General features: G+C 42.0%; 1 protein-coding gene across 1 annotated transcript in view; it reads left to right on the forward strand.

The window, feature by feature from the left end:
* ANKRD52 (ankyrin repeat domain 52) overlaps positions 1–13,917 on the forward strand; it is a 374,590-nt gene that overhangs the window by 60,805 nt on the left and 299,868 nt on the right. The window lies entirely within an intron of this gene.

Genomic DNA, 13,917 nt, shown 5'->3' on the forward strand with positions numbered 1-13,917 from the left:
ATCGTAACAAAATTCTTCACCAAAAATCGTATTTTATCAAAAATATAACATTTGTATGTAAATCGTATTAAATATGCACAGCGTAAATTATAATTTAAGTACACTGTATGTGCAAAAATCACTTAGAAATTCGTACTTTTATGTTGAATACAAAATGCAAAGCGTAATAATTGTTTCCTTCTAAATACAGGGAGAGTCCACAGCTGCATTCATTACTTGTGGGAATACTGAACCTGGCCACCAGGAGGAGGCAAAGACACCCCAGCCAAAGGCTTAAATACCTCCCCCACTTCTCTCATCCCCAAGTCATTCTTTGCCTTTCGTCACAGGAGGTTGGCAGAAAAGTGTCAGATTTTGGAGTAGTTTCTTATGGAGGGTAGTACTCTTCAAGATGAGACTGGAGTTTTAAGTAGTCTTGACAGCCTCTCAGTGAGAGCATTGATAAAAGTTAGTCTGGAGATGCAGGGAGAGTCTTTCTGCGAAACCATCCAGACTCATTAACAGCTCCTAAGCGATCAGCGTTGACAAGTATCGCTGCCTGCTTTTCTTCACTCAAGTCCATGTCAGAAGCACTGCTACAATCTGTCATACTTGTAGGACCGTGTATCTGTTCCACGGCATAGATTCCGGTAAGATCGTTTTATTTTGTTATACATATGGTTGAGAGAATAGTTCTCTCATGTATTTGTCAAGACCTCCCTATCCTGTGGGACATTTTTCTGATCTCCAGGGGCAGTTTTGATTTTCTGTTGCAGCCTGTCAGGTTGGTGAGGGCGTGACTAAAGGGGCCAGGATCTCTGGAGGTTTTCCTCCCCTTGATATGTTGGATCTTCAGGCAAATCCTTTCTGCTCTAAATATTTAATCTACTGGGTTCGTCCCAGTGTAGGGATCTAGTCGGTCTTACTTTTGCTGGCTTGGATCTCCTTTGGAGAACGAGAGTCTCCCTAGCTTTGGGGGGTAGCTTTTTTGAGTTTGGTGGTGGTCAGAGGCCTACTGCGACTCGCCGTCAGTGACCCTCTTTGGGATATCTGAATTGTAACTGGACGGGGATGCCGAAGGAGAATCTTTGGATGTCCGTCTTTCTTCCAGTCTACCCATTATGGGATGTGATCCAGGATCTTCAGGAAGAGCTAATGCATACATTAGCAGTTCCTTGGAGGTTCATTTACTTTTTTCTGCCATATAACTCTTGCCTTGAGTGGTGGCTTGAATCTAGCAGGGGTAGGCGTCAGTGATTCTTATTGCTCCGTTGAGGCCACATAACTCGTGGTTCCCGTTTTCGTGGTTTGACCTCCATGAAGTTTTCTCTTGTTGCAGGGTTCTTCTGGAACAGGGCCTTTTTTTTTTTTTTTTTTTTTTTACTTCCTCAAATCTTTGTTCTCTGCAACGGGTTGAGAGATGTCTTAGTCTTAGCTGATGAGACCGGGGGATGAGGGAAGTTGGGGAGGTATTTAAACCTTTGGCTGGGGTGTCTTTGCCTCCTTCTGGTTGCCAGGTTCAGTATTCCCACAAGTAATGAATGCAGCTGTGAACTCTCCCTGTACAGAAGGAAAGGAAATTATCTGGTAAGCATAATTTATGTTTTTTTTCCTAAAATGCGCTTAACATGGACGTTCCATGGGCTTATATGACATTGTCTCTCTAATCCCAGTGTAATTTTAAAAAGGTTTTTTGCACTTCAGGTCTCACCATTTTTTCCTCGCCAACTAAAAGGTGGCGAGCTTTTCTCAAAATACTTATAACACTAATAGAAAAACACATGTATACGAAAATATAGGCAATTGTAAATTGCTATGCACAGAAAACGGCATAATGTGATTTATATTGACTGCAGGGTTTAATTATTAAAGTGTGCCCCCTGCTCACTGCTAACTTCGCTCCACGGTGCAAAGTGTTCCTTTACAGCTAGCTCCATTGCTTTCAATAGGCGACATCTTGCCACTCACAGGGACTGCTCCTTTTTTATGATAATTCCACCAGGGCAGTACCTGTGAGGCTCGGCGAGAAAATCCATGCCTGAAATTGCAAGATTTAGGTCAATGGGTCCTTAGTCTTGCCTGTAAAAATGCAGAGCCATTATATTAAGCCCCTTACAGAAGTATTTTATATCCATTTTGTGTGGGAGAGTGTCAGCTAGGAATGGAAATAAAGTAGAGGGAGCACACTTAATTTATGAGATAAAATAGAAAATATTTTTTTCTGGTGTTAGAAAAGGAATGCTGTTATAGAGGAGATGGAGTGCTGCAGGGAAAGTTAAAGGGACAGTCTAGTCAAAATTAAACTTTCGTGATTCAGATAGCGCATGCAATTTGAAGCAACTTTCTAATTTACTCCTATTATCAAATTTTCTTTGTTCTCTTGCTATCGTTATTTGAAAAAGCAAGAATGTAAGCATAGGAGCTGGCCCATTTTTGGTTGAGAACCTGGGTAGCACTTTCTGATTGATGTCTAAATGTAGCCACCAATCAGCAAGCGCTACCCAGGTGCTGGACCAAAAATGGGCCGGCTCCTAAACTTTTATTAAAATAAAGATAGCAAGAGAACAAAGACAAATTGATAATAGTAGTAAATTAGAAAGTTGCTTAAAATTGTCTGCTCTAAATTGTCTGCTCTATCTGAATCATGAAAGTTTAATTTTGACTAGACTATTCCTTTAATGCGGACATGTCATTTACCCACCACTGACATAGTATAAAGCACAAGTTTTATGTATCTAAGCCTTTTTTCTTTCGTAAAATGATGGTCCACAGTCCTCCATAACATATGGGATATATTTCCCGCCACTAGGAGGAGGTCAAGAACCCTTACAAGAGCATTAAAACTCTCCAATCTCTCTCTAGTTTTGTTTTTGGCCTTGTAGGAGATGGTTCAGAATAGAGGTTGTTCCAGCTACTTGTTTATGGATTAAAAATTATGAGCTCAGACCTATGTGAGAGCTTGAGTCCTTGGGGCATTTACAAGGAAAACAGAAAAGACTCTTCACAGTTGCTGAATGATACAGGGACACAGGAATACCCTGTTATGTACACAGCATTTCCCTAACAGGACATCAGCCATAACTACCCTCTGGTGTCGCAGGGGCTTGTCCTTAGCCTCCCCCTAAGGGACTCTGGTATTTCCTTCTGCAATCCTCTGCACTGGATGGACTCTATACTGGATACTGCTATAGCTGCATTGACATGCCTGATAAGCCAGTGGAGGGGTGCTGCGTAAGGTAAGTGCCTTTACACAGCACAGACAGAGGCTATTTGTAGGTACTCTGACACTGGTACAGTATAGCCAGGGGACTTCACCTGCTCCCCTCATTTACACATATTTTTTTTCTCTCCATATCATATCCCTAACATTTCTACTAGCATTGGGAACATTATTATGGAAGCCTCTGACCCTTTTTAACCCTCTGGCAGCTTTAGGGTTTTTTATTTGAGCACTTTTAAAAAAAAATGTGTATGGCCCTTTAAGAGAACCGGCAATAACTTAGTGCATGATGTGGTTCGGTAGTGCAGGCTCTTATTAGGCTGGTGAACACATTTTGACAGGGTTTATAGGATTATTATGCTTGGTGCACTATATTTTATTCACAAACAACCAAGTGTTTTTTTTTTCATTATACAAACACACCAACCTTACTCCTGGCTGTACCGACACCCTCTCTGTCCAGAGCCTCTGTGACTAGATTTCAGATACAATAGTTGGGACCTACTTCTAAACAGATTCTAATCTGGTTTTCAGTTCCTCCCAAACCCAGGAAAGTGAGTAACCATAAAGGAGCTGCCGTGTTAGGGGGGGTGTAGTTAGATCATCTTCTTTCAAGTTGTTTACATTGGAAGATTGTATAGGTGTCTCAGGGAGTGTTTTTTATAGTGTCGAGGGCTCTCTACCAGATTTTCTCTGCACTGTTCATTATCAAAGGTGTCATTGTATACTGTTATACAAGTAGAAACGTGGAACAAAATATTTGTGTCTTCACTATTATTTTCTTAAGATGAGTCAGTAACAGATATCCCTCTCTATACATATATATGTTTATTTTGCAGATATGTTCCAATATAACAGGAAACTCAAATATAAGAATTGTATTCCTTAAATTTTGCATACTTATCAGCCGCAACAGTCTAATGTTCAGAGGGTATTCTCCCTGTACTTAACAATCATGGGGAAAACTACTGGTTTTTACTCCTGATGCTAAAAATAAATTCTATATAATAGTGACTGTTTGTTTAAGGCTGTCCCCAAACTAAGTAAGCATAAATCTGGGGTTTTATGTCAGTTGTCTGAGGTAAATGTGCAAAATATTTCTTGTGCTGATAACCTAAGGTTTAGAATTGATAACGTCCTCTGTGACGGGTTTTTTTTTAGTTTTTTTTTTTTTTAATATAAAGACCTTAGGCAGCTGTGCACCATCACACATTCTTATGTGAGCTGCAGTGTGCCAAATTTATTATAATATTTGCAGTTATATATTGTATTCAAGGAGAGGAGACAATGGCACTACTCACTTAATGGTGTGTTATAACGTTCCCCTACTGGTATTGATATACTGTAATATGAATTGTCTATTAGGGGTAGGTGCTTGTACCTGGGAACAAACTATACAAAAAATCAGTGAGGGACTGACAAAAGGGTACAAATATAGCACTCTATGAACGTTGTTATTAATGCAAAAAATTGGGAAATTAAAATATAACTTTTACTAGATCAAGTTAAAAACAGGGGATTGACAAACATCATTAAAAGTATAAATTTGGATCCACCACTTATTAACCAGATACTGTCACTGCTGGTTAATAGAGACAAACACCTTTGTTAGGTATATGTGAGTCTCTTGTAAATCAAATGACAAGATTATCTCTTGGCATATTACTCATATAAGGTGACAATACTCCTGATTCAAGGTAGGTTTGGAGGCCACTAATAAATTGCAGTGAATTACGCTATCACAAGTAGAAGGTCAGATAGGCTGTTGGTGGTTATTCATAAACATCTAGGTGGTTTGCACTGAAATATCTTTACCTATGGTTGTAAGGAGTTGTGAACTTGGATAATAAATTACCTGTTAATACCGTTTAATGAAATGTTACTCCTAAATATCTATGTTCATAAGGATGCTCCCTCGATTGTTCATTCCCGATGCTTCCTCGATTGATTGCCAGAATCAAACAGGAGAGAGCATCAGTGATTCTAATAGCGCCTGCATGGCCACGCAGGACTTGGTATGCAGATCTAGTGGACATGTCATCCTGTCCACCTTGGTCTCTGCCTCTGAAACAGGACCTTCTGATCCAGGGTCCTTTCAAACATCAAAATCTAATTTCTCTGAAGCTGACTGCTTGGAAATTGAACGCTTGATTTTATCAAAACGTGTTTTTTCTGAGTCAGTAATTGATACCTTAATACAGGCTAGGAAGCCTGTTACCAGAAGGATTTACCATAAAATATGGCGTAAATACTTATATTGGTGCGAATCCAAGAGTTACTCATGGAGTAAGGTTAGGATTCCTAGGATATTGTCTTTTCTACAAGAAGGTTTAGAAAAGGGTTTATCCGCTAGTTCCTTAAAGGGACAGATTTCAGCTCTGTCCATTCTTTTACACAAACGTCTGTCAGAAGTTCCGGACGTTCAAGCTTTTTGTCAGGCTTTAGCTAGGATCAAGCCTGTGTTTAAAACTGTTGCTCCACCATGGAGTTTGAACTTAGTTCTTAATGTTTTACAGGGTGTTCCGTTTGAACCCCTTCATTCCATTGATATCAAGCTGTTATCTTGGAAAGTTCTGTTTTTAATGGCTATTTCCTCGGCTCGAAGAGTCTGAGTTATCTGCCTTACATTGTGATTCTCCTTATCTGATCTTTCATTCAGACAAGGTAGTTCTGTGTACTAAACCTGGGTTCTTACCTAAGGTGGTCACTAACAGGAATATCAATCAAGAGATTTTTGTTCCATCTTTGTGTCCTAATCCTTCTTCGAAGAAGGAACGTCTTCTACACAATCTAGATGTAGTCCGTGCCCTGAAATTTTATCTACAGGCAACTAAGGATTTTCGACAAACGTCTTCCCTGTTTGTTGTTTATTCTGGTCAGAGGAGAGGTCAAAAGGCTTCGGCTACCTCTCTCTCTTTTTGGCTTCGTAGCATAATACGTTTAGCCTATGAGACTGCTGGACAGCAGCCTCCTGAAAGAATTACAGCTCATTCTACTAGAGCTGTGGCTTCCACTTGGGCCTTTAAGAATGAGGCTTCTGTTGAACAGATTTGCAAGGCTGCAACTTGGTCTTCATACTTTTTCCAAATTTTACAAATTTGACACTTTTTGCTTCTTCGGAGGCTGTTTTTGGGAGAAAGGTTCTTCAGGCAGTGGTTCCTTCCGTATAAAGAGCCTGCCTGTCCCTCCCGTCATCCGTGTACTTTAGCTTTGGTATTGGTATCCCAGAAGTAATGATGACCCGTGGACTGACCACACTTAACAGGAGAAAACAAAATTTATGCTTACCTGATAAATTCCTTTCTCCTGTAGTGTGGTCAGTCCACGGCCCGCCCTGTTTTTTATGGCAGGTCAAAATTTTTAAATTATACTCCAGTCACCACTGCACCCTTTGGCTTCTCCTTTCTCGTTGGTTCTTGGTCGAATGACTGGGTGTGACGTAGAGGGGAGGAGCTATATAGCAGCTCTGCTGGGTGAATCCTCTTGCACTTCCTGTTGGGGAGGAGTTAATATCCCAGAAGTAATGATGACCCGTGGACTGACCACACTACAGGAGAAAGCAATTTATCAGGTAAGCATAAATTTTGTTTTTTCTTTTCACAGCTAGAGCAGCTTCCCCCACATAGAGATCCTCTATTCACACGTGACGTCAGCAATGACTAATCCTGCTTCCTCCAATCACAGCATGGCCTCAGGCAATGACTACCCTGGGGGGAAAGCTGTGATTGGAGGAAGCAGGATTAGTCATTGCTGACGTCACGTGTGAATAGAGGATCTCTATGTGGGGGAAGCTGATCTAGCTGTGAAAAGAAAAAAAGGTAATTTTTTTAACAAAACGGCTGCTTTGTAAACTTTGAATGAAAGTGCCCATGTTTTTAATAATAATTTTTAAAAAGCTAGCTTTCACCAAAGTTTACTTTTACTTTAAAGGAACATAAAACCCAATTTCTCCAACATTGGTGTGTCCGGTCCACGGCGTCATCCATTACTTGTGGGAAATGTTCTCCCCCACAGGGAAAGGCAAGGAGAGCACACAGCAAGAGCTGTCCATATAGCTCCCCCTCTGGCTCCGCCCCCCAGTCATTCTCCTTGCCGCTCTGAGCAAGTAGCATCTACCACGGGGATGGCGAGGAGTTTGTGGTGTTAGTTGTAGTTTTTTATTCTTCTATCAAGAGTTTGTTATTTTAAAATAGTGCTGGCTTGTACTATTTACTCTATAACAGAAAAGTGATGAAGATTTCTGTTTAAGAGGGCTATGATTTTAGCACAAGTAACTAAAATCCATTACTGTTACCACGCAGGACTGTTGAAACAAGAGAACTTCAGTTGGGGGTAACAGTTTGCAGACTCATCTGCTTCAGGTATGACTAGTCTCCTTCTAACAACACAGGCTAATGCTAGATGACAGTCATTTTTCCCCTCAGGGGAAACGGTAAGCCATTTTTCTTTCACCTCAGCAAAAAAGATAACAGGCTTCCCCTTTTTGTTTTTTATGCTGGTAGACACTGTTAGGGGCTAAATCGATTGGTTTTTATTACAATATTATACCATTTGAAATATTTTATAAGCTCACATACACTTGGGAACGTTTTTTATTGATCTGGCTTGTTTTAGACACCTAAATCTAGTCAGGAAGGCCCCTTCACTCTAGTGTGCTGAGGGAGGAAGCCTCATTTTGGCACTTCAGCTGTGCAGTTGAATTTCAAGGCAGTGCATGCAGATTCATGTGAGAGGGTCCTGTGGTTCAGAAAGTGACTCCAAAAGGCTTTTTTCTGTGAATGGTGACCCCTAAGGAAGGTAAAAAGCTGCAGCAAGGCTGTAGCTGGGATTGTGGTGTGTAAAAACGGTTAAATCCAACAATTAGCTCCGATTTGCTTGTTTTAAGAGCTAGAGTCTCCATATTTGCTGTGCAATACTTTCTAAGCATTAAGACACTGTGGTCCAAATTTCAGAAAAATCGGATATTGCCTTCATAGTTTTTTGAACATTCAGAAATAAATGTGTCATTTTATTATTTAAAGAGACAGTAACGTTTTTGTTTAAAATCGTTTTTATTGCATTGTTTGCCTGCCTAAATCTGTTTAACATGTCTGTTCCATCAGATAACCTATGTTCTGTGTGTATAGAGACAAATGTGGTTCCCCCTTCGAGTGTTTGTGATAATTGCGCCATAGCGTCCAAACAAAATCAGGACAGCTCTGTTATTTTTCATAATGTTGCCCAAGATGATTTATCTAATGAAGGTAGTGGGGATAGCTCTACATCCTCTCCTTCTGTGTCTACACCAGCTTTGCCCACGCAGGCGACACCTAGCGCGCCAGTGCTTATTTCTATGCAACAATTATCAGCAGTAGTGGATAATTCTATAGCAAATCTTTTATCCAAACTGCCAGTTTTTCAGAGAAAGCGTGATTGTTCAGTTTTAAATACAGATAAAAAGGATGAACAATCAGACGCTGACGATGCCTTATCTATTTTACCCTCACATCAATCGGAATTGACTGTGAGGGAAGGTCTGTCTGAGGGTGAAATTTCAGACTCAGGAAAAATTTCTCAACAGGCAGAACCTGATCTAGTGGCATTTAAGTTTAAGCTAGAACATCCCCGCGCTTTGCTTAAGGAGGTATTAGCTACTCTGGATGACTGTGATTCCATGGTAGTACCAGAGAAGTTGTGCAAATTGGACAAATTTTTAGAGGTCCCAGTGCACGACAACGCTTTTCCAATACCTAAGAGGGTAGCGAACATAGTGGAAAAGGAGTGGGAGAAGCCAGGTGTACCCTTTGCCCCACCTCCTATATTTAAGAAAATGTTTCCCATAGTAGACCCTAGAAGGGACGCATGGCAAACGGTCCTGAAGGTTGAGGGAGCTGTTTCAACACTAGCGAAGCGCACAACTATTCCTATAGAGGACAGCTGCGCTTTCAAAGATCCTATGGATAAAAAATTGGAAGGATTGCTTAAAAAGATTTTTGTTCAGCAAGGGTTCATCCTTCAACCAGCTACGTGTGTTATTACTGTCACTTCAGCGGCGTCCTTTTGGTTCGAAGAACTAGAAAGGTCGCTCCAGAAAGAGACTTCCTATGAAGAAGTCATGGACAGAATTCACGCATTAAAGTTAGCTAATTCCTTTATATTGGATGCCGCCTTTCAAATAACGAAATTGGCGGCGAAAAACTCAGGTTTTGCTATAGTAGCGCGGAGGGCGCTTTGGCTAAAATCCTGGTCGGCAGATGTGTCGTCCAAGACTAAGTTACTGAATATTCCTTTCAAGGGTAAGACCCTTTTTGGGCCGGAATTGAAGGAAATTATTTCAGACATCACTGGGGGTAAGGGCCATGCCCTCCCACAGGATAGGCCTTTTAAGGCTAAGAACAAGTCTAATTTTCGTTCCTTTCGCAATTTCAGGAACGGACCGGCTAATAACTCCACTGCCGCTAGACAGTAACGCGGCCCAGCCCAAACCCGCTTGGAAGCCCATGCAAGGCTGGAACAAGGGTAAACAAACCAAGAAACCTGCTGCTGCCACCAAGACAGCATGAAGGGGTAGCCCCCGATCCGGGACCGGATCTGGTAGGGGGCAGACTATCTCTCTTCGCTCAGGCTTGGGCAAGAGATGTTCTGGATCCCTGGGCACTAGAAATAGTTTCCAAGGGATACCTGTTAGAATTCAAGGGACTTCCTCCAAAGGGAAGGTTCCACCGGTCTCGCTTATCTTCAGACCAGATAAAGAAACAGGCATTCTTACATTGTGTAAGAGACCTATCAAAGATGGGAGTGATAAACCCAGTCCCCTCCGGGGAACAAGGTCTAGGGTTTTACTCAAACCCGTTTGTGGTTCCCAAAAAAGAGGGAACTTTCAGGCCAATTCTGGATTTAAAGATATTAAACAAGTTCCTCAGAGTTCCATCCTTCAAGATGGAAACCATTCGGACAATCTTACCAACAATCCAGCAGGGTCAATTTTTGACTACCGTGGATCTGAAGGATGCGTATCTGCATATCCCAATCCACAAATCTCATCCGTTCCTGAGGTTCGCCTTTCTGGACAAACATTACCAGTTTGTGGCTCTTCCATTCGGTTTAGCCACCGCTCCCAGAATCTTCACAAAGGTGCTAGGGTCCCTTCTAGCGGTCCTAAGACCGAGGGGCATCTCTGTAGCACCTTATCTAGACGACATCCTAATCAAGCGTCGTCTCTTTCCAAAGCGAGGGCTCATACAGACATTGTGTTGGCTTTTCTCAGATCTCACGGTGGAAAGTGAACATAGAAAAAAGTTCATTGTCACCGTCCACAAGGGTTCCTTTTCTGGGGACAATAATAGATTCTGTGGAAATGAAGATCTTTCTCACAGACGTCAGAAAGACAAAGCTTCTAAAAGCTTGTCGAGTTCTTCACTCTATTCCTCAACCCTCCATAGCTCAATGCATGGAAGTAATAGGACTAATGGTCGCAGCAATGGATGTGGTTCCTTTTGCTTGAATTCATCTAAGACCATTACAGCTGTGCATGCTCAATCAGTGGAATGGGGACTATACAGACTTGTCTCCCCAAATTCAAGTAGACCAGGTAACCAGGGACTCACTTCTCTGGTGGTTGACCCAGGATCACCTGTCTCAGGGAATGAGTTTCCGCAGACCGGAGTGGGTCATCGTCACGACCGACGCCAGCCTCTTGGGGTGGGGCGCGGTCTGGGACTCTCTGAAAGCTCAGGGCCTATGGTCGCGGGAAGAGTCGCTTCTCCCGATAAACATTTTGGAACTAAGAGCTATATTCAATGCGCTCCTGGCTTGGCCTCAGCTAGCGGAAGCCAGGTTCATAAGATTTCAGTCGGACAACATAACGACTGTTGCGTACATCAATCATCAGGGGGGAACAAAGAGTTCCCTAGCGATGAAGGAAGTAACCAAGATGATCCAATGGGCAGAGAATCACTCCTGCCATCTATCTGCTATTCACATCCCAGGAGTAGACAACTGGGAGGCGGACTATTTGAGTCGTCAGACTTTTCATCCGGGGGAGTGGGAACTCCATCCGGAGGTCTTTGCTCAGTTAACCCAATTATGGGGCATTCCAGACATGGATCTAATGGCGTCCCGTCAGAACTTCAAGATTCCTTGCTACGGGTCCAGATCCAGGGATCCCAAGGCGACTCTAGTGGATGCATTAGTGGCGCCTTGGTAGTTCAACCTAGCATATGTGTTTCCACCGTTTCCTCTCCTCCCCAGGCTCATAGCCAGCATCAAACAGGAGAAGGCCTCGGTGATTCTGATAGCTCCTGCATGGCCACGCAGGAGTTGGTATGCAGACCTGGTGAATATGTCATCGGCTCCACCATGGAAGCTACCTTTGAGACAGGACCTTCTAGTACAAGGTCCATTCGAACATCCCAATCTAGTTTCTCTGCAGCTGACTGCTTGGAAATTGAACGCTTGATTTTATCCAAGTGTGGGTTTTCAAATTCTGTGATTGATACTCTGGTCCAAGCCAGAAAACCTGTGACTAGAAGGATTTACCATAAAATATGGAAAAAAATATATCTGTTGGTGTGAATCCAAAGGATTCTCCTGGAGTAAGATTAAAATTCCAAAGATTCTCTCCTTTCTCCAAGAAGGTTTGGATAAAGGATTGTCAGCTAGTTCTCCAAAAGGACAGATTTCTGCATTATCCGTCTTGTTGCACAAACGACTGGCAGCTTTGCCAGATGTACAAGCTTTTGTTCAGGCTTTGGTTAGAATCAAGCCTGTTTACAGACCCATGACTCCTCCTTGGAGTCTAAATTTAGTTCTTTCAGTTCTTCAAGGGGTTCCGTTTGAACCTTTACATTCCATAGATATTAAGTTACTATCTTGGAAAGTTCTGTTTTTGGTTGCTATTTCTTCTGCTAGAAGAGTTTCTGAATTATCTGCTTTGCAGTGTGATCCACCCTATCTGGTGTTCCATTCAGATAAGGTTGTTTTGCGTACTAAGCCTGGTTTTCTTCCAAAAGTTGTTTCCAACGAGAACATCAACCAGGAAATAGTTGTTCCTTCTTTGTGTCCAAATCCAGTTTCAAAGAAGGAACGTTTATTACACAATTTAGATGTTGTTCGTGCTTTAAAGTTCTATTTAGAAGCAACAAAAGATTTTAGACAAACCTCATCCTTGTTTGTCGTTTACTCTGGTAAGAGGAGAGGTCAAAAAGCTACTGCTACCTCTCTCTCTTTCTGGCTGAAAAGCATTATACGCTTGGCTTATGAGACTGCCGGACGGCAGCCTCCTGACCGTATCACAGCTCACTCTACTAGGGCTGTGGCTTCCACATGGGCCTATAAGAACGAGGCTTCTGTTGACCAGATATGTAAGGCATACTTGGTCTTCTCGACTTGGTCTTCTCTGCACACTTTTGCCAAATTCTACAAATTTGATATTTTTGCTTCTTCGGAGGCTGTTTTTGGGAGAAAGGTTTTGCAAGCCGTGGTGCCTTCTGTTTAGGTAACCTGATTTGCTCCCTCCCTTCATCCGTGTCCTAAAGCTTTGGTATTGGTTCCCACAAGTAATGGATGACGCCATGGACCGGACACACCAATGTTGGAGAAAACAGAATTTATGCTTACCTGATAAATTACTTTCTCCAACGGTGTGTCCGGTCCACGGCCCGCCCTGGTTTTTTTTAATCAGGTTGAAAAATATTTTCTTTATACACTACAGTCACCACGGCACCCTATAGTTTCTCCTTTTTCTCCTAACCGTCGGTCGAATGACTGGGGGGCGGAGCCAGAGGGGGAGCTATATGTACAGCTCTTGCTGTGTGCTCTCCTTGCCTTTCCCTGTGGGGGAGAACATTTCCCACAAGTAATGGATGACGCCGTGGACCGGACACACCGTTGGAGAAAGTAATTTATCAGGTAAGCATAAATTCTGTTTTCTTTCATGTAATTGGCAAGAGTCCATGAGCTAGTGACGTATGGGATATACATTCCTACCAGGAGGGGCAAAGTTTCCCAAACCTAAAAATGCCTATAAATACACCCCTCACCACACCCACAATTCAGTTTTTCAAACTTTGCCTCCTATGGAGGTGGTGAAGTAAGTTTGTGCTAGATTATTACGTTGATATGCGCTTCTCAGCATGCTGAAGCCCGGTTCCTCTCAGAGTGCAGTGAATGACAGAGTGATATGAAGGGAGTATTACCTATTGAATGCAATGGTCTTCCTAACGGGGATCTATTTCATAGGTTCTCTGTTATCGGTCGTAGAGATTAATTTCCTACCTCCCTTTTCAGATCGATATACTCTTATATACAATTACCTCTGCTGATTCTCGTTTCAGTACTGGTTTGGCTATCTACTTTATGTAGATGAGTGTCTTTTGGTAAGTATGTTTTCCTTTATAAAGACACTCTCAGCTATGGTTTGGCACTTTAAATGTAAAGTTCTAAATATAATGTTTGTACTTATATTTGCCATGATTCAGGTTTATCAGTATATTTCCTTTTTGCAGACTGTCAGTTTCATTTTGACAATGCACATATAATAAAAAAAATAAAAAAAAATTCTCACCTGAAATTTTCAAATGGACTTTCTTCTAAATTGCGGGCTGTTAGGCTCGCGGGTGTGCGCAAAATGCTATCATTTATTGCGTCATTCTTGGCGCGATACATTTTTTGGTGCGAGAATTAAGTTTGTTGACGTATTTTCGTCATTTCCGGCGTCTTAGTTGGCGCCGAGAATTTTC

Source organism: Bombina bombina, chromosome 3 (assembly GCF_027579735.1).
Source record: "Bombina bombina isolate aBomBom1 chromosome 3, aBomBom1.pri, whole genome shotgun sequence".
NCBI lineage: Eukaryota > Metazoa > Chordata > Amphibia > Anura > Bombinatoridae > Bombina > Bombina bombina.